We start from the raw sequence: 21109 nt of genomic DNA, 5'->3' as shown, positions 1-21109 counted from the left end.
CTTCCTTCCTTCCTTCCTTCCTTCCTTCCTTCCTTCCTTCTGTCTCCCTTCTTTCTTCTCTCCCTCCCTCCCTTCTTCCTTTCTTCCATCCTTCCTTCTTCCCTCCCTCCCTCCCTCCCTCCCTCCCTCCCTCCCTCCCTCCTTCCTCCTTCCTTCCTTCCTTGCATGGGAGTATCATTCCTTCTGCTTGCATTGTGGTTCAGCCCAGACTCACTCCTTGCTTGAGAGCAATGATGATCGTATCTTCTTGGAGAGAGAGAGAGAGAGAGAGAGAGAGAGAGAGAGAGAAAGGCAGAAAACTGCAGAAATAGATGCTAAATTCTTCCCAAATCTGCCCAGCAACTGGGGGAAGAGAGCGTAAAGGTTTTCTTGCGTTACTTAACAATGAAGAACTCCCAGGAACTGGGCAGACCGGTGGCCCCCTAAATGGTGCTGGGCTCCAGCTCCCCGCAGCCTGAAGCAGCCAGCAGGACCAGTGGTCACAGCAGGGAATGATGGGAGTTGTAGTCTAGCAACCTCTGCAAGGCCACAGTTTCCCCAGTGCCGTCAGGACTCCTGGTTTCCCTCTTGAAAGGGAGATGGGAATAGGGGCAGAGAGGATTTTCATTAATAATTATCTTGAAACAATTGGGGGGGGGGAGTTTCTAGTCCACATGGCTGCAAAATATATATCTGTGCATGTTTGTCGGCCACATCATCTGAAAGAACCAGTGTGGAGGTTAGGGTGTTTGGTTGGACTAAGACCTGATTGAGACCTGCGTTTGAATCCCCATGGGTGTCCGTGTTTTCGCCGCTACTATCGCAGAGGTCACATGATTCCATTTGTTATGAATTGTCTGTGTAAAGGGAAGTCAGGCTGATAAACGTCCGCTCTCTATTCTTTCTCTCCGACCAGTGGCGTAGCATGGGTTGTCAGCACCCGGGGCAAGGCAAGTAATTTGCGCCCCCTAACCCGTGGATTTGCACCCCCTAACCCGTGGATTTGCGCCCCCTAACCCGTGGATTTGCGCCCCCAACCCTAACCCCCAGATGTTGCGCCTGGTGCGGCCGGCCCCCCTGCACCTCCCACGCTACGCCACTGTCTCCGACAGAGAGGATGTGTGAGAAAGCTACTGTTGCAGGAATTTATGTATAGGTTGGGGGGGTTGCCCTCCAGCAGATATCATGCACATGCAGCCCACTACCAAAACCAGCACAATCACTTTTGTGACTTTTGTGACTTATCCCCACAAAACACTTCATCACAGTTTCTTCCTGTCTATTCAAAGGGCCTCTGCTGCAGAATACCAAATGTAAGAATTCACTGATCAATGGATCTATGTACTGGCTCACTGGGAAAACTTCAGAAATTCCTATAGAGATGTGAGCTCAGCTACTCAGCAGCCCCTCTGCCTGAGTGATAATTCCTGGCATCCTGATACCTGAGTGCCAGACAGGTAGCCATTCCAGAAATATCAAACCCAGATGAAGTTAAAAGGGTGTGATAAACTTGGCTGGGAAACAGGGAAATGTAAATATATTTTTTGTTCCACTTGATGAGTGTTTGGTGGAGGGCAAGGGGAACCATGGGGCAGGGTCCAGGATGCTCAGATTACGGCCACCAGACCTCCCCTTTCATGATGTAACCATGATGTAGTTTGGGGGGGTGTAACATGGGGACGCAGGTGGCGCTGTGGGTTAAAGCCTCAGCGCCTAGGACTTGCCGATCGAAAGGTCGGCGGTTCGAATCCCTGCGGCGGGGTGCGCTCCCGCTGCTCGGTCCCAGCGCCTGCCAACCTAGCAGTTCGAAAGCACCTCCGGGTGCAAGTAGATAAATAGGGACCGCTTACCAGCGGGAAGGTAAACGGCGTTTCTGTGTGCGGCTCTGGCTCGCCAGAGCAGCGATGTCACGCTGGCCACGTGACCCAGAAGTGTCTCCGGACAGCGCTGGCCCCTGGCCTCTTAAGTGAGATGGGCACACAACCCCAGAGTCTGTCAAGACTGGCCCGTACGGGCAGGGGTACCTTTACCTTTACCTTTTAACATGGGGCTGAGCAGCTAATAAAAGTTTGGGTTCTCTTTTGTTTGGGGCTTCCATCTTGTTCCACCTTGTGGCAGGTGGGAGTCCTGTCGCGACAGTCTTCAATCAAGACCAAGCCTACTGGCTGCTGTTTTGCTCTGGTATTCCTGGCTGGTGTCCTTGTTTTTTGTCCAAGGGAGCCCTCAGATTTCTCCATTAACACTGCTCACACAACAGTTGCTTTTATTTCTTTGCTGTAAATAAAAAATGCTTGATGCTACAATTCCAACACAACCCCGATTCGGCTGATCTCTCCTGATTCTGCGTGCACTTATCATACTGGATGTGCGCCGATGTTTATACAGGACTCCACCAGAAGGGGAGCGTCCCGTAAACGGATCTCATCTCTGGGTGTGTGACCTTGCGGCCAGTCACTGCCTCTCAGCCTGACCTACCTCACAGGGTCGTTGTGCAGTGTAAATGAGGATTTGCGAAACCATGTACCCCACCCCGACCCATCCCTGCTCAGATCCATTATTATGAGGGGTGTGGGAAGGAAGTAGAGGCAGCCAAGAGGATAGAGATCTCTAGGTGAGCCTTGCAGGGAGCGTGCCTTGCTGTTTTTTCATCTTCTTGGTGTGCAAGAGAGGCAGATCTTGAGTTCCGGCACTTTTCTCTGCTCACAATGCTTTGAATCCAAAATAGCCTTTCTCCTTTTTGGAGAAGGGTGAAAAAAAGCTGAAAATTCAGCTCAAATTGACAGAGTAATAAGAGTTACCGCCGGGATCAGCCATTCAGTGGCTTTCATTCTCCCTCTCCCTCTCCCCGGAAGAAGGAGAAAAGCCATCTCTCCTCTATCCCAAAGTGCTCTGTCAAATTGGTAGAAGCCGTCCACCTGCCAATTGAGTGTGTCAATCTGACTGCCGAAAGACGCACCCCCACCCCCCCCAGAAATGGCCTGAGATGGCTCCTGAACGTGTGAGGTTCGGGGAATAAAAATCAAGGGGATTTCCACCCGCCCCCCAATCCTGTTGTCGCTCAAGCCCCTCTCCCCTCTTTCGGTCTTTGCATGAATACATGCACCGAAACACAGACCAAACTGTGGGAGGCATTGGAAGACAGGAGGGCCTGGCGTGCTCTGGTCCAGTGTCGGACACGACTCAACGACTCAACAACAAAATAACAACAGACCAAAAATGCCTGGTATTGGGGGAAATCGCTTTGCCAAAAGACTAATGTTAAAAGTGTGCTTATGCAAAGTGTGCATGTTAAGGGGAAATTTGCCCTGAAATTTCATGAAACTGTAAAATTGGAAGGGAGGTCAAACCCCTTGCTCTGGAGGGTAGGACTCGAACCAATGGCTTCAAGTTACGAGATGGACTCAAGATCAGGAAGAACAGTAAGAGCTGTTCGACTCCCTGGGACAATGGTGGACTCTCCTTCCTAGGGGTTGGTCTGGATGACCCTTGGGGTCCCAACTCTATGATTCTAACGCTGGAATCTTTTGTGCAATGTGGGGCTCCGATCCACGACCCTGAGGTTAAGAGTCCCACACTTTACCGAATGAGCTGTCCCTTCAGCGCTGATTATTTCCCCCCATCCTCATTTTAACGAGAAAAACACATGCCAACTGAAAATGTGGAGGGGCTGGATTTAAAGCTGGGGAAACGGCTGCAATCGAAGGCTCTCTGTTTGCCAACGGGCCTCCTCTTCCGGCACAGAGCCCCGCTGCATGGCACATCTGCGAAATCCATCTCCATGGAGCCTCTCTCTCTTGGCTCCCTCTGGAGTGCTAAAGAAACCAGAGGGAGCCCGCGAGGAAGAGCCAGAGAGCCAGCCAGAAAGCTAAAAATACCCTCTGGCTTTAAAAGGGGGCAGGGGAACAGGAACCTGGCAGAGCAGAGAAGGTGGCAGGTATTTTAAAACCAGCGAGGAGGGCTTTGCGCCCACAAATCTGGAATCCGAGGCAGGAGGCAGACTGCAAGGTTTGGAGCTTCCCTGGAGACGGCAAGGAGGACGAGAGGCGGAAATCGGGTTGGCGACAAGGGACCTTGCGATGGCAAAAGAACTGCGGGCTACTCACCCTGAGCTCCGTGAAGGAAAGGCAGGATAGGGATGCAGCCCTAAAAATAAATAAAAAGCTAAAGGGTTCAAATCGGGGACCAGTTTACCTGCAAGCGGAGGTGATCTTAATCCACTTTAGGTATTTTAACTATTGTATGCGTGTCCCTTTTGCTCTTACCCTGAAACACCACTTTAGCTAATGGGGCTTCCTCCTCCTGCTGCTCTCATCCTGAAGCATTTCTGTTCTCATCCTGAAGCAAAGTTCTTAACCCGAGGTATTATTTCTGGGTTTGCGGAATCTGTAACCTGAAGCATCTGTAACCTGAAGCGTCTGTAACCTGAGGTACCACTGTATCAGGAAAGCTGGTGAATGGAATGTGTTTGGCGTACGTGAAACCTTTCACTTGAAAGAGAGGTAAAGGGACCCCTGAGCATTAGGTCCAGTCGCGGACGACTCTGGGGTTGCGGGCGCTCATCTCGCTTTACTGGCCGAGGGAGCCGGCGTACAGCTTCCGGGTCATGTGGCCAGCATGACCAAGCCGCTTCTGGAGAACCAGAGCAGCGCACGGAAATGCTGTTTACCTTCCTGCCGGAGTGGTACCTATTTATCTACTGAACTGCTAGGTTGGCAGGAGCAGGGACCGAGAAACGGGAGCTCACCCCGTTGTGGGGATTTGAACCGCCGACCTTCTGATCAGCAAGTCCTAGGCTCTGTGGTTTAACCCACAGCACCACCCACGTCCCCTTTGAGAGAGACACCACATTCAAAAAACCAAAACAAAGTCCCCTCGAAATTGTCCAGTGGTACCTTGGGTTACATACGCTTCAGGTTACAGACTCTTCAGGTTACCCACTCTGCTAACCCAGAAATAGTGCTTCAGGTTAAGAACTTTGCTTCAGGAGAAGAACAAAAATTGGGCTCCGGTGGTGCGGCGGCAGCAGGAGCCCCCATTAACTAAAGTGGTGCTTCAGGTTAAGAACAGTTTCAGGTTAAGAACGGCCCTCCGGAACGAATTAAGTACTTAACCTGAGGTACCACTATATATGGAAATAGAACTGCCTTCCCCCTGCTTTGTGACTTGACCAGCCACAGCACCAATCCCCAGTCTCTCCTCAATCCTATTTGCATTTTTCCACATTCCAACAACCAACAGGCCACGCAAATGAAGAAGCAAAGACTGCTGAACTTACTATAACTGGAAGGAACAGCTGAAGCTGCAGCCCAGAGGCAAAGTCCCCAGCAGAGGGATAGCGAGGCAGCGTGCCAGGAGACAGGAGGGCGAGGAGAAATCAGCTGGGAAGGGAAGCTGGGGCTGGCATGCCTCCAGCTCATCATTGCCGCTGCATGCCTATAGCTCCATGCCCACCATCTGGTGGGCATTTCGCTCGTCAGAAATAAAAGCCAACGACATTATATTATTAAAAACGCATCGGAGTCTTGGCACGACACAATTTGTCTGGTTGCAGGGAGAAAAGCGTTTCAGCGTCACTTAGTGTCTAGATGAGTTTATCACACAAACACACACACAGCAGAGCCAGCACCCTCTTGGTCGAGGGGAGAGGGAAACCCCCTCCTCCATGCCACAGTTGCTCAACCAAAAGTTCAGCTCCCTGGATGGGTCTCCTCAGGTGACCCTCATCCTCTCCTTTGAGGTGCTGCAAATGCACCATAGTTGCCCAAACTTGCTCGGCTCTCCCAGAGTAATAATAATAATAATTTATTATTTCTACCCTGCCCATCTGGCTGGGTTTGCCCCAGCCACTCTGGGCGGCTCCCAACAGAATATTGTTGTTGTTTAGTCGTTCAGTCATGACTGCCTCTTTGTGACCCCCTGGACCAGAGCACGCCACGCACTCCTGTCTTCCACTGCCTCCCGCAGTTTGGTCAAACTCATGCTGGTCGCTTCGAGAACACTGTCCCACCATCTCGTCCTCCGTCCTCCCCTTCTCCTTGTGCCCTCCATCTTTCCCAACATCAGGGGCTTTCCCAGGGAGTCTTCTCTTCTCATGAGGTGGCCAAAGTCTTGGAGCCTCAGCTTCAGGATCTGTCCTTCCAGTGAGCACTCAGGGCTGATTTCCTTCAGAATAAAGAGGTTTGATCTTCTTGCAGTCCATGGGACTCTCAAGCGTCTCCTCCAGCATCAGAATTCAAAAGCATCCATTCTTCGGCCATCAGCCTTCTTTATGGTCCAGCTCTCACTTCCGTACATCACTACTGGGAAAACCATAGCTTGAACTATACGGACCTTTGTCAGCAAGGTGTTTTCTCTGCTTTACATGATAAAACATCAAACATTTAAAACTTCCCTAAACAGGGCTGCTTTCAGATGTCTTCTAAAAGTCCATTAGTTGTTTATATGCTTGACATCTGAAGGGCGGGTGCCACCACCGAGAATGCCCTCTGCCTGCTTCCCTGTAACCTCACTTCTCACAGCGAGGGAACTGCCAGAAAGCCCTTAGAGCTGGACCTCAGTGACTGGGCAGAACGATGGAAGTGGAGATGCCCCTTCAGGTATAAAGGACCGAGGCCGTTGAGGGCTTTCAAGGTCGGCACCAACACTTTGGTTTTTTTTATATATAAATATTTATTAAGATTTTTTGTGAAAGAAAAACAAAAGTAATAAACAACATTGCTTATATCATATCAAAATTTCATAACTTGTTTAGACTTCCTCATGTCTCCCGCTCCCACTTACATTGTTGAAAAGTTTTTTCAAGCAAATTATCATCTTGTTTACAATCTTATATCCACTCATTTAAATATAATCTAATATTTCTCCCAAAGGGTTTGTCTTTTCCTTGATCTCACTTATCATCAAATTCCAGTCTAATTTAGTGGTGGCCAATTATTTATGATCAAGCATCCTTCTTAACATTCAATCAAATTACAATATTTTTGTAAATAAATCTTAAATTTCTTCCAATCTTCTTCAATCCTTTCTTCTCCCAGGTCTCGGATTCTGCCGGTCATCTCCGCCAGTTGCATATAGTCTATCAGCTGCATCTGCCATTCTTCCAGTGTGGGTAGATCTTGAGTCTTCCAATTCTTGGCAATGAGTATCCTTGCTGCCGTTGTTGCGTACATAAAAAATGTTCGGTCCTTCTTTAACACCTTCTGGCCGAAAATACCCAGGAGGAAGGCCTCTGGTTTCTTAGTGAAGGTATACTTAAATCAGTGGCGTAGCGTGGGGGGTGCCGGGGGTGCCGGCCGCACCAGGCGCAACATCTGGGGGGCGCAAGTCCAGAGGGAAGGGACAAGTTCCTTCCTCCGCCGGGCTCCCCACCGCCACCGCCAGCCTTGCGCCCTAGCGCGCGCGCGCCCGCCGCCGCCGCCACTGCGGCTGCGCTCCACTCACTGCTCGCAGGAGGAGCAGCCGCTGCAGCAGCACCGACGCCGCCACCAACGCCTGGCCGGGCACGGGCAGCCTCCACACCCCCCCGCCGCCGCCATCCCCTCGGCCCAGCCACAGGCGGCGGCTGCTTCTGCCGACTGGGAGGGAGGAGCCAAACCCTCCGAGAGGAAGCCGGCGGGCGGGCGAGGGTCTCCCGGCGGAAGGGGGCGCCGCTGGCTCCGGCTCTCAGTGCAAGCCTCAGCCGCGGGGGGGGGGGTGCGGGGGCGGCGGGCGAGGACGGAGTGCGGCTGGAAGCCCCCGGACCAGGCTGGGGGGAGGAGAGGCGCTCGCCAAGCCCGGATCTGGAGTGCCTCGGAGCGCCCAAGGAGAGGAGAGGGCGGGGAGGCGCCCGAGGGGAGGGGGCTTCGGCTGCCTCGGCCCGCGGGGGCTCCGCAAATAATAAATTTAATAAATTCCTGCTGAGCCTTAAGGGGGGGGTCCTTGGTTCCTTCACTCGCCCCCAGCCCCAATGGCGTAGCGTGGGGGGGTGCAGGGGGGCCGGCCGCAACATCTGGGGGGGCGCGCTCACATTCGAGTGCTAAAATCCAGGGGTTAGGGGGCGCAAATTACTTGCCTTGCCCCGGGTGCTGACAACCCATGCTATGCCACTGACTTAAATACCTTTTTCAACTCGTTATATATCATTTCCCAGAAGGCCTTCACTTTAGGGCAGGTCCACCAGAGGTGAAAGAATGTTCCTTCATTTCCTTTACATTTCCAGCATTTATTATCAGACGAATGGTATATTTTGGCAAGTTTAACTGGGGTCATGTACCATCTGTATATCATTTTCATTACATTTTCCTTCAAAGCATTATATGCAGTGAAGTTCAGCCCAGTGGTCCACAACCTTTCCCAGTCCTCAAACATAATGTTATGCCCAATATCCTGTGCCCACTTTATCATAGCAGATTTAACCATTTCGTCTTGTGTGTTCCATTTTAACAGCAAGTTATACATTCTTGATAGTACCTTAGTCTTTGGTTCTAACAATTCTGTCTCCAACTTCGATTTCTCCACCTGGAACCCTAGTTTTTTGTCATTTTTAAAAACTTCTTTAATCTGGGCGTAATGTAACCAGTCTCGCACTTTACCCTCCATTTTCTCCAAACTCTGCAATTTCCAATTGTCACCGTCTTTTTCTAATATTTCCCAATATTTTGGCCATTTGGCCTCCATATTGGGTCTTTTTCGGGCCTTAGCTTCCAGAGGGGACAGCCACCTCGGAGTTTTGTTTTCCAATAAGTCTTTGTATTTTGTCCAGACATTGAATACTGCTTTCCTGACAATATGGTTCTTAAAGGCCTTATTGATCTTAACTTTGTCATACCATAAGTATGCATGCCAACCAAAAGCATTGTTAAAACCTTCCAAATCCAACACATCAGTGTCTTCAAGAAGTAGCCAGTCTTTTAGCCAGCAGAAAGCTGCGGCTTCATAGTACAGTTTTAAGTCTGGCAGGGCAAAGCCCCCTCTTTCTTTCGCGTCAGTTAAAATCTTAAACTTAATTCTGGGCTTTTCGGCACCAACACTTTGAATTGTGCTCAGAAACATCCTGGGAGCCAATGTAGGTCATTCAGAACCATCGTTCTGCCCGGACACTGAGGTCCAGCGCCGAGGGCCTTCTGGTGGTTCCCTCACTGAGAAAAGCCAACTTACAGAGAACCAAGCAGAGCGCCGTCTTGGTGGTGGCGCCCGCCCTGTGGAATGCCCTCCCATCAGATGTCAAAGAGAACAACAACTACCAGACTTTTAGAAGACATCTGAAGGCAGCCCTGCTTAGGGAGGTTTTTAATGTCTGATGCTGTATTGTTTTTAATATTCGGTTGGAAGCCGCCCAGAGTGGCTGGGGAAATCCAGCCAGATGGGCGGGGTATAAATAATAAATTATTATTATTATTGTATTATCATGAAATTAGACATGGTGTAGAGAAAGAGGCACGAGGAAAGCTTCTCTTCCTCTCACCTAGCACTAGAACTTGCGGGTGTTCAATGAAGCTGAACGTTGGAAGATTCGGGACTGGTAAAAGGAAGTCCTCTTTCGAGCAGCACAGAGTTCAACTGTGGAACTCCCTCCCACTGGAAGCAGGGACCGCCACCAACTTGGATGGCTTTAAAAGAGGGTTGGACAAGTTCATGGAAGAGGAGAGGGCTATGGATGGGTGCTAACCAGGATGGCTATACGGTGACAAGGTCTTCAAACCTCCGTCCAGAACATAGCTGTCAACTGTCCCTTATTTGGCGGGACAGTCCCTTATTCCAGTGCTGTGTCCCACTGCTGTCCCGGATTGATGATGTCCCTTAAATTTCCCGGGTTTCAAAGGAAGCAGCTCCTCTCCCTCCCTCCCTGCTGGCCAGGGAGGAGGGAGGCTCCAACTGTGTTGCTAGGCTGTGTTGCTCACCCAATAAGGAGTCTCAGAACGACTGGGGGGTGGAGCTTGCATGCCTTGTGCCGATCAAATTGGCCGTGTTGCCTGGGGACTTGCCTTTGCTCAGCGCTTCCCAGCAGAGAGGTGATGGTGGTTTTCCTTGCTGCATCCCCTTTGCGGGGTTGCTGCGCTGTGGGATCCACCGCTTGAGGCTTCGTTTGGCTGCTGGCTGGGCTTTCTGCCTTTGGCTCGGAGGGGCTCAGAAGTTGAACATACCTATGTTCGGAAAATCCCTTATTTTGGCTGCTGATCCCTTATTTTTGAAGCTGCTGGTCCCTTATTTTCAAATCTGTAAGTTGACAGCTATGGCCCAGAAGGTCAAGGTGCAACTAGCGGGGATGTTGGGGCTGGAATGGGCCTCCAGGAATCGCGGGGGCTCCAGGAGCCCCGTCTGAAGGCAGCTCACCAACCCCTTGTGATTCTTTTTTTCTGTAAACCTCGCCACGAATAATTGCAATTAAAACGCACACACAAACGCAAAGCCTGAAGTCAGCGGAAGAATTATTAAACGTATAGCTTCTAATGGTTTAATAACTCTGGCTTTTGTCGGGCAGATTAGAGGGCAGCCCCCTTGCAGCGAAGTCTCCCCCCGGCACTCCGTTCCTTTAATGAAGTGGCACATATTGAAATGTTAAGCCAGGATCCATCAGTCTTTGACTCTGTCAAGAAGTGGGAAGACTCGTGAAAGCCTGTGGGGGTTGAGGGAAGCTTCTTGCAAGCGCGATCAGACTCGACTTCCTTGGTTTTTTTTTTAACAGAGGTTGCAATGGCCATATATCTGGGATTCTTATAGAATCAAAGCATCGGGGGGGTGGAAGGGAAGGGGGTTGGGCTGGATGACCTTTGGGGGTCCCTTCCGACTCTCCAATTCCATGACAGTTCAAAGGCAAGCCCCTTCTTCCCCTGCACTTCTTCGTCCCCCCCCCCCAATATCCTGGCAGTCCCTCCCCTCTCATTGATTCCACCCCCAACTCGCTCCTTTTTTATAATAATTTTTATTAACAATTTTGACATAACAAATTATTTCAGCTATTGTATTTCCCCCCATTTCCTCCCCCCCCATATCCCCCCCCCCACGACTTCCCTCAGTTCCTCTTTCTGGTTTATTAACACATATTGTTCTCTGCATGTTATAAAAATGTAAAAAATCTCTAGGCTATCTATCTATTATAAAGGTAAAGGTAAAAGGACCCCTGACCATTAGGTCCAGTCTTGGCCGACTCTGGGGTTGCGGTGCTCATCTCACTTTATTGGCCGAGGGAGCCGGCGTACAGCTTCCGGGTCATGTGACCAGCATGACTAAGCCGCTTCTGGCGAACCAGAGCAGCGCACGGAAATGCCATTTACCTTCCCTCTGGAGCGGTACCTATTTATCTACTTGCACTGGTGTGCTTTTGAACTGCTAGGTTGGCAGGAGCAGGGACCGAGCAATGGGAGCTCACCCCGTCGCGGGGATTCGAACCACCGACCTTCTGATCGGCAACTCCTAGGCTCTGTGGTTTAACCCACAGCGCCACCCGCGTCCCTGATGTTAACCAGTAGTCTATGTTTATTCAAAACTTGCCAAGGAGTCCAACTCATTTTGTTGATTCTTTAGATATTTTGTAAAAGGTTCCCACTCTTCTTTAAAGTCACAGCTGTCCTCGTCATGTAGTTTGTGGGTCAATTTCGCCAATTCCGCATAGTCCATCAATTTCTCTTGCCACTGTTCTTCGCTCGAGATTTCTTCATTCTTCCACCCTAAGACTCTTGCCGCCGTTGTCGCATACATAAATATATTCTTCATTTTCCTTGGCAGGTCTTTCCCTACAATCCCTAACAAAAAAAGGCTTTTTCTACAAATGTTAATCTCACCCCCAGCTCGCTCCAACCATCTTCCTTCTCTGCTCCGGTACATCTGTGTGGAAGGTTTATTCCGATTTGCAGCTAAGTTCCTCTTCCAAGATCTCCAAATGGCAACATTCCCATCTTGCAAGTCTCCGAGGGGAAGAGTTATATATAGATGTTTTTAACAGCTCTTTTTGATAGGTCCCTCCTCCCACGAAAAAAGGGCAGGGAGGAGGAGAACCAGAAATTTCACTGCTTTTTAAAACACACATGCACACTCTCACTTTTTTTCCTCCCTAAAAAAGAAATACTATTTAGAGTCAGGGTGTGTGGAAGCCCCATGCAGATTTATTAAGAACACAAGCTGCTACTGCTTTAGTTGGAGCCAGAACACTGGTCCACTTAGATCAGTGCTGACGGCTCTGGCTGGCAGCTGCTCTTAAAGGCATCAGGGAGCCTTGATGGCATTTTACCATCATACTGTGGAGAGTGTATTAACTTACGGTCTGTGTGTCTGGTTTGGGAGCTGCACGGCCAGGGAAAAAACAATGCTGTCCAGGGTTGTAAAGACTGCAGAGAGAATAATTGGGTGCACTCTTCCCACCTTGGATCAAATCTATGCTTCCATAAAGGTGTTGACCTTTAAAGCCCTAAACGGCCTCGGTCCAGTATATCTGAAGGAGCGTCTCCACCCCCATCATTCTGCCCAGACACTGAGGTCCAGCTCTGAGGGCCTTCTGGCGGTTCCCTCCCTGCGAGAAGCCAAGTTACAGGGAACCAGGCAGAGGGCCTTCTCGGTAGTGGCACCCGCCCTGTGGAACACCCTCCCTTCAGATGTCAAAGAGAAAAACAACTACCAGACTTTTAGAAGACATCTGAAGGCAGCCCTGTTTAGGGAAGCTTTTAATGTTTGATGTATTACTGTATTTTAATATTTTGTTGGAAGCCCCCCAGAGTGCCTGGGGAAACCCAGCCAGATGGGCGGGGTAGAAATAATAAATTTTATTATTATTATTATTATTATTATTATTATTATTATTATTATTATTATTATTATTCCAGGTGTCATAAGAAAGTTGCAGAGATAGCGCAGGATAGTGTGCACCCCGGAAATGATCTCTTTCAGCGTCTGCCTTCTGGAAGAAGGTCCAGGGTTATAAAGACTAGGACTAGCCACCTGAGAAACAGTTTCTATCCAAATGAGATTTTGGTTTTAAACGCAGTGTAAGGTGGTCTCTGTGGGAGTATATTGTATTTAATTATGGGGTATCAGAGTTTTTATAGGGATGCAGGTGGCGCTGTGGGTTAAACCACAGAGCCTAGGACTTGCCGATCAGAAGGTCGGCGGCTCGAATCCCCGCGACGGGGAGAGCTCCCGTTGCTCGGTCCCTGCTCCTGCCAACCTAGCAGTTCAAAAGCACGTCAAAGTGAAAGTAGATAAATAGGTACTGCTCTGGTGGGAAGGTAAATGGCGTTTCTGTGTGCTGCTCTGGTTCGCCAGAAGTGGCTTAGTGACCCGGAAGCTGTACTCCGGCTCCCTCGGCCAGTAAAGCGAGATGAGCGCCGCAACCCCAGAGTCGGCCATGACTGGACCTAATGCTCAGGGGTCCTTTTACCTTTATCAAAGTTTCTAGGGGGTTAACTAGGCTGGGATAGCTGGCTTGTTGGGATTTGAACGTCTGATGTACATTTTTTCAATTTCGTTGTTCTGTATGGGACCATGACAATAAAGATTATTGTATTGAGAGACCTTTACCAACCATTCCAAGAGAAACATCGTAGAATCATAGGACTGTACAGCTGGAAGGGACCCCTGAGGTCATCCAGTCCAACCCGTTGCAATGCGAGAATCTCAACTAAAGCATCCATGACAGTTGGCCATGCGACCTCTGCTTAAAAACCTCCAAGGAAGAAGTATCCACAACCTCCCAAGGGTTGTTCTTCCTGATGTTTAAGTCGAAATCTCCTGTTCTTGTAACATGAATCGATTGGTGCGGGTCCTGCCTTCCAGAGCAGGGGAAAACATGCTTGTTCCTTCTTCCATGTGACAGCCTTTGAGATATTAGAATATGGCTATTGTATCTCCTCTCGGTCTCTTCCCCCCCCCCCCCCAAGGTAAACAAACCCAAATTCTTCAACCATTTCCAGACCCTTGATCATCTTGGTCGCAATCCTCTGCACGTTTTCCAGCTTGTCAGTCTCCTTCTTGAATTGTGGTGCTCAGAACTGGATACAGGACTCCATGTGTGGTTTGAAGAGGGCAGAATAGAACGGAACTATTATTTCCTTTGATCTGGACACTATGTTTCTATGGATGCATTCTAGAATAGCATTAGCCTTTTTTGCTGCTGCATCACACTGTTGACTCATGTTCAGCTTTTCACATGTTAAGCTTTTCACAAGATCCTTTTCACATGTACTGCTAGTAAGACAGGTGTAAGAAACGAAAATCTGCCCTTATTCCCTTATGGGGAACACAAGAGCCCTTATAGAGTCCTTATATAGGTTCCCTATCGGTAGGAGAAAAGAACAGAGGCCAAGCAGAGAATATTGAGAAGCAAAGCAGCTAGTAAGCCTGATCTTTATTACCGGTAATCTGTTGCAACAGGGTACTCCTCTCACACGCAGGAAAGGAGGAGGACCCAGAACCCAGGTGTGCCCACCCTTATATAGACACTTTAAATTGCCCGCCTTGGAGTCTAAGACCACCCCCCAGCTACATCATACTTACATCACATAAAGGAGTGTAGCTCAAGACCACCCCCAGACACATCATACCTACATCACAGAAAGGGGTGGTCTACAGCAGAAATCTGAGTGCGTTGTTTATCTCGTCTGACAGGTGACCTGTTAATGCTCACTTGATTGGATACCCTGGGGAGCCTGGCCAGTCTTTTGTAATGATAAATACTTAGTTCCTGAGCCAGGTCACAGGCTCACCCTATTCATACACAGACATACCCTTAAGACAGGATTTGTGAAGGAAAAGACAATGGGGAGGCTTTTCCATTTTCTGTTGACTTTGCAGAGAAAACATTTGGTCAGTTGGGGAGCCCAAACGGCTTCATGGCTGTTTTCCTGTGCTGCTTCTGACATGTCGTTTATATATTTATGTACATGTTTACTTGGTACATTTATGAACATTTATTATATATCTAAGACCTTAATTTTTTTTATTTCACCTGCATCTTATTTTTGTGCATCTGGTTCTTCCTGGAATTATTTTTGTTAATTTGAGCCCTGCTCTCCAATCTGTGAAGGTCATCTTGAATCCCGATTCTTTCTTCTGCAACATCGGCTACCATCCCAGTATCCAAAGCCACTGAGAGGGTGAAGAGAATTCACAGGGACACCTTTTCCCAGGTGGAATCTATGCATTAATTCTTTTTTAAAAAACTGCTGTAAAAATCCTTTTATAAAAAGTTTTTAATAGAGTATATATATTGAATTTGCTATTAGCTTGTCAGCGCCATCTAGTGCCACATTTGTATAATGCTCTTAAAACGTGATATTTGCAGATGTACAGCTGAGTCCCCAGTCTCTCTCCTAGCACTGCGAGGCAGAAAAACTGTTCCTTACCACTCACTCCTTAACGTGTATCATTTTATACAGTCCTCTCCTGCAGTGTCTTCCTCGACATTTCTCCAAACTAGTAAAGGTAAAGGGACCCCTGACCATTAGGTCCAGTCGTGACCGACTCTGGGGTTGCGGCGCTCATCTCGCTTTACTGGCTGAGGGAGCCGGCATACAGCTTCTGGGTCATGTGGCCAGCAGGACTAAGCCGCTTCTGGCGAGCCAGAGCAGCGCACGGAAACGCCGTTTACCTTCCCGCCGGAGCGGTACCTATTTATCTACTTGCACTTTGACGTGCTTTCGAACTGCTAGGTTGGCAGGAGCTGGGACTGAGCAACGGGAGCTCACCCCATCGCGGGGATTCGAACCGCCAACCTTCTGATTCGCAGGCCCTAGGCTCTGTGGTTTAACCCACAGCGCCACCCGCATCCCTCTAAAAAGTCTCCAAACTAAAAAGTCTCCAAACTAAAAAGTCCCAAATGCTGCAACCATTCCCCCAAAGGCCTCTAGCTGTCCCCTGTCGGGAACAGGACACTGGGGCAAGAGAGGCCTTTGCGCTGAGCCTGCAGGGCTCTTCTTATGCATGTGAACCGGGTTGCAGTTCCCTTTCGGCCTCAAACCCTAATTCTCCAACGAGATGATGATGATGATGGATTACCTCACAAGGCTGTCGTAAGGATGACTCAGCCAAAACCTGCGAACCACCTTGAGCACTGTCTATAAATAAAGCTGGGGATGCTAATTGTTATTAGTTTCCAGGCTCCGCTGCTTCTCCAAAGCTCCTGCTCTCGTCTGGCACCTGCTCTGCACTTCTGACACCACTGATACTTACGCAACATCTGGGCCCCTCTGGGACCTGGTCTCACAGGGGCAAGGAGAAGGCGCCCTGTTTTTCTTTTCTCCTGCCTGGATCTTGTGGAGACTGGCGGCGTTCCTGCCCTGTAGCTGTGCCGGGCAAGGGGAGGCGATTTGGGCTCCAGGCCTTCAAGGCTGCCTCAGAGAAGCATTGAGTTGGAAGGGACCCCAGGGGTCATCTAGTCCAACCCGCTGCAATGCAGGAATCGCAGTGCACAAGTGTCCATCACCCATTCAGGAGATTCTGGGTTCAAACCCCAGCATCTCCCGGCATTAGGTGGGAGATGCTCCTGTCTGAAATTCAAGAGAGCCGCTTCCAGTCAGTGTTGACAATGCTGGCCTAGGAACACAGGAATAATAATAATAATAATAATTTATTATTTGTACCCCGCCCATCTGGCTGGGTCTCCCCAGCCACTCTGGGCGGCTTCCAACAAAGATGAAAGATACACTAAAAAGAAGCTGCGTTATACAGAGGCAGGCCTTGGGTCTGGCGAGATCAGGGTTGCCTTGATATAGGAAAATCCTTGGGCTCATTTGGATTGTCAAACAAAGACACCAGCCAGGAATGTAGTTGTTGTTTAGTCGTTTCATCGTGTCCGCCTCTTCGTGACCCCCTGGACCAGAGCACGCCAGACACTCCTGTCTTCCACTGCCTCCCACAGTTTGGTCAAACTCATGCTGGTAGCTTCAAGAACACTGTCCCACCATCTCGTCCTCTGTCGTCCCCTTCTCCTTGTGCCCTCCATCTTTCCCCACATGAGGGAGTCTTCTCTTCTCATGAGGTGGCCAAAGTCTTGGAGCCTCAGCTTCAGGATCTGTACTTCCTGTGAGCACTCAGGGCTGATTTCCTTCAGAATGGATAAGTTTGATCTTCTTGCAGTCCATGGGACTCCCAAGAGTCTCCTCCCTGTAAGGACAGATCCTGAAGCTGAGGCTCCAAGACTTTGGCCACCTCCTGAGAAGAGAAGACTCCCTGGAAAAGACCCTGATGTTGGGAAAGATGGAGGGCGCAAGGAGAAGGGGATGACAGAGGACAAGATGGTGGGACAGTGTTCTTGAAGCTACCAGCATAAGTTTGACCAAACTGCGGGAGGCAGTGGAAGACAGGAGGGCCTGGCATGCTCTGGTCCATGGGGTCACGAAGACTCGGACATGACTAAATAACTAAACAACAACAACAGTCTACACTGACCGGCAGCATCTCTCCAGGATGGCATCATCTCCTGGTCCCTATACCCTTTCCCCTCATTCAGAATCTAGGAAGCTGCTTTAGTGGTGCACTGGGTCAGTGTGTCTGGCTGTTAACCAGAAGGTTGGTGAGTCGAGCCCACCCAGAGACAGTTGTGGAATTGCAGGGGGTAGACTAGATAACTCTTGAGGTCCCTTCCACCTCTACAATTCTATGATTCTGTGATACCGTTATAGGAATTCTAAGGTCTTATATATGAAAAATAAATGTTCACAAATGTACAAGGCAAACACATACATAAGTATATAAACCACGTGTCTGAAATAGTACAGGAGAGCAACCCTGAAGCCATTTTGACCTTCCCAAATTGACCTCAAATATTTCTCTGCAAGGAGGAAGGAAATAGGAAAAGCTTTCCAATTGTCTTTTGACTGTAGGGGCTTACACTAGGGATACCAGATGTCCAGTCCCCGGATTTGAATATCTGTTCCTGGACAAATTCCGTCCCTGGAATGTCCCCAGATTTCCAAATCTGTCCCTGGGGAACGTGGCAGCGGCAGCCTCAGCAGCCCCGAGCCAGCCTGGTAGCGCAGTTGGCTCTGGCTGGCTTCAGGGGCTGCTGGCTGCCGTGGCGCCCGCTATTTTTCCTCGCCAGAAGTCCCCATATGATGTGTCTTGTGCGCAACACATCATATGAGGACTTCTGGTGAGGAAAAATGGCGGGCGCCACGGCAGCGGGCAGTGAGCAGCTCTACAAATATTCCACAAGTCTACAACAACAATAATTCTGGGTGGCTCCCAACAGAATATTTAAAACACGATAAAGGATCAAACATCCACAGGGATTTTTCACAGGGCAGGCACCATTACAGAGAAGGCCCTCTGCCTGGTTCCCTCTAACTTCGCTTCACACAGGGAAGGAACCGCCAGAAGGCCCTCAGAGCTGGACCTCAGGGTCCGGGCAGAACGATGGGGGTGGAGACGCTCCTTCAGGTCTGCTGGGCCTTTGAGGCCGTTTAGGGCTTTCAAGGTCAGCACCAACACTTTGAATTGTGCTCAGAAACATACTGGGAGCCAATGTAGGTCTTTCAGGACCAGTGTTATGCGGCCGCTCCCAGTCACCAGTCTAGCTGCCGCATTCTGGATTAGTTGCAGTTTAATCTAAAGTTTGTGCAAGAAAGTCAGGGTGAAACCTCAGTAAGCATAAGAACATCCGAAGAGATGGTTGGATCAGGCCATTTATCTAGTCCTTAAGACCCAGCAGAAGAATGCACTTTCTGAATTAGGCCTCCTTATCTCTCCTGCATCGCTTTAAGCTGTTGGCTCAAGTAAATTCAATTGTCTCGCCTTGTTCAAAGTTGCGCAGACGGATATTCTCAACTCATGTTTACTTTTAGACATGACGGTTATTTGCAATTGAAATTATTCATACGGCGCATTGGAACTGGGATATGTAGCGACAATCATTTGATATGCTGGGAGCTGCTCTGAGCACAGACTTCTGGGAGATTGGAACGCAAACACAGAGATGAATGGCTGGCAGAGTCTGATTCTCTGAACATCAGACGAGCCCTGGCGGATCGGGCCGAAAGGAGCCCTCGAGTCCATCACCCTGCTCTCGCGGTGGCCAACCAGATGCCCCAGGAGCCCACAAGCAGGACCTGGGTGAAACATCCCTCTCCCTATCAGCAGTTCCCAGCAACAGGTCTTCAGAGGTACACTGCTTTCGACAATGGAGGTAGACTATAGCCATTGTGCGTAGTTGCCCCTGAGATCTACTGCGTCTCCTGTTAATTCCTCATTCCATCTAGGCCATTGCAGTCAGCAAGGCTGACAGACAGAGGATCAAGGGTCCAAAAACCAAGCCTGATGAGGAATGGTTGAAGGAACTGGGTATGTCTAGCCTGGAGGAGACTGAAAGCCATCATCTAATATCTGAAAGGCTGTCCCTTGGAGGATGGAGCAAGCTTGTTTTCTCCTGCTCTGGAAGGGAGGACCTGAACCAAGGTAGAAGCCCCTAGATCTTACCCTTGGACTACTGCAATGCGCTCTATGTGGGGCTACCTTTGAAGGTGACCCGGAAACTACAACTAATCCAGAATGCGGCAGCTAGACTGGTGACTGGGAGCGGCCGCTGAGACCACATAACACTGGTCTGGAAAGACCTACATTGGCTCCCAGTACGTTTCCAGGCACAATTCAAAGTGTTGGTGCTGACCTTGAAAGCCCTAAAAGACCTTGGCCCAGTATACCTGAAGGAGTGTCTCCACCCCCATCGTTCAGCCCGGACTCTGAGGTCCAGAGCCGAGGGCCCTCTGGCAGTTCCCTCCCTGCGAGAAGCGAGGTTACAGGGAACCAGGCACAGGGCCTTCTCATGAAAAGCCTACATATTGTGGAACCTCTAGGCCCAGAAGCAGTCTATCTCGGCGCCTAGGATATTTGGCCACTGTGGGAAAAGGGTGCTGGACTAGATGAAACCTTGGCCCAGGTTCTTCTTATGTACTTAAGGAACCTCCGGGTCCAGAGGCAGTCTATCTATAAAGTCCTAGGTTCTTTGGGGTGTTTGTGTTGGGGGAAAAGGCCACTACCTTCCCAAGACACTCTCTCCGATGGTCACCCTCAGGCTGTAAATCTTCCTCAGTCCCAAGAGACCGGTGATAAGCGACCCCTCCCTCCTGAGAGGACCACACTCATCTTCAAGCATCTCATAGCAGAAGAGTCAATCAGTAGCTCTAAACTACTTTATTTACAGGCTATATACAAAGAAACCATCAGCATGTCTGTGCTCTCTCAGCAGCAGTTCAGAATCATAGCTGTCAACTTATAGATTTGAAAATAAAGGACCAGCAGCCTCAAAAATAAGGGATCAGCAGCCAAAATAAAGGATTTTCCAAGCACAGGTATGTTCAACTTCTGAGCCCCTCCGAGCCAAAGGCAGAAAGCCCAGCCAGCAGCCAAACGAAGCCTCAAGCAGTGGTTCCCACAGCGCAGCAACCCCGCAAAGGGGATGCAGCAAGGAAAACCACCGTCACCTCTCCGCTGGGAAGCGCTGAGCAAAGGCGAGTCCCCAGGCAAGGCGGCCGATTTGATCGGCACAAGGCATGCCAGCTCCACCCCCCGTCGTTCTCAGACTCCTTATTGGGTGAGCAATGCAGCCAAGCAACACAGTTGGAGCCTCCCTCCTCCCTGGCCGGCAAGGAGGGAGGGAGGGAGAGGAGCTGCTTCCTTGGAAACCCGGGAAATTTAAGGGACATCATTAATAAGGGACAGCAGCAGGAAACGGCGCTGGGATAAGGGACTTTCCCGTCAAATAAGGGACGGTTGACAGCTATGTACAGAACAGCATCACACACAGAAGTGAAACCAAACTCTCCAACAACACTCCAACAGTACTGAGACTTCCTGTCTCACACTCTCAGACACTAGAGCTTTTGCTCTACCTCGGTCTGAGGAAACAGTGTTGACTCTTGCAATCTTCAGGTGTGGCTTTGTCTCTCCCGTGGTCAAACCTTGCACCTCACACAAGACCTCAGTGTCTGAAACCTGGTTTGAGCTGCTAGCCACAGTTATACATGCAACAGCTGTGTTAGCAAACTCCCAAGAGTAATAGAATAATAATAGTAATACTATTTTATTTATATCCTCCCTCCCCAGCCGAAGCCAGGCTCAGAGCGGCTAACAACAATAAAAGTAACACAGCATTCTAAAATCAATTCATTCTAAAAATCAATTCAGAATCAAATTAATGGCAACCATTGGGCTAGAGTTCTGTGAAGAA

General features: G+C 49.6%; 1 protein-coding gene across 2 annotated transcripts in view; it reads left to right on the top strand.

Annotated features, from left to right (window-relative positions):
* Positions 1–21109, top strand: part of LRFN1 (leucine rich repeat and fibronectin type III domain containing 1) — a 140439-nt gene that overhangs the window by 79322 nt on the left and 40008 nt on the right. The window contains exon 1 of one of the 2 annotated variants that reach the window (XM_083753799.1): positions 18931–19046. The exons of the other annotated variant lie outside the window; for it this stretch is intronic. The gene's annotated coding sequence lies outside the window, so the exon portion shown is untranslated. Of the gene's footprint in view, positions 1–18930; positions 19047–21109 lie in introns of those variants that run through there. 2 annotated transcript variants of the gene reach the window in all.

This window comes from Podarcis gaigeae, assembly GCF_964106915.1.
Source record: "Podarcis gaigeae genome assembly, chromosome: 8".
In the NCBI taxonomy this organism is placed as follows: domain Eukaryota; kingdom Metazoa; phylum Chordata; class Lepidosauria; order Squamata; family Lacertidae; genus Podarcis; species Podarcis gaigeae.
Note: the sequence above shows the minus strand (reverse complement) of the source record. Positions and strands in the feature narration are given on the sequence as shown.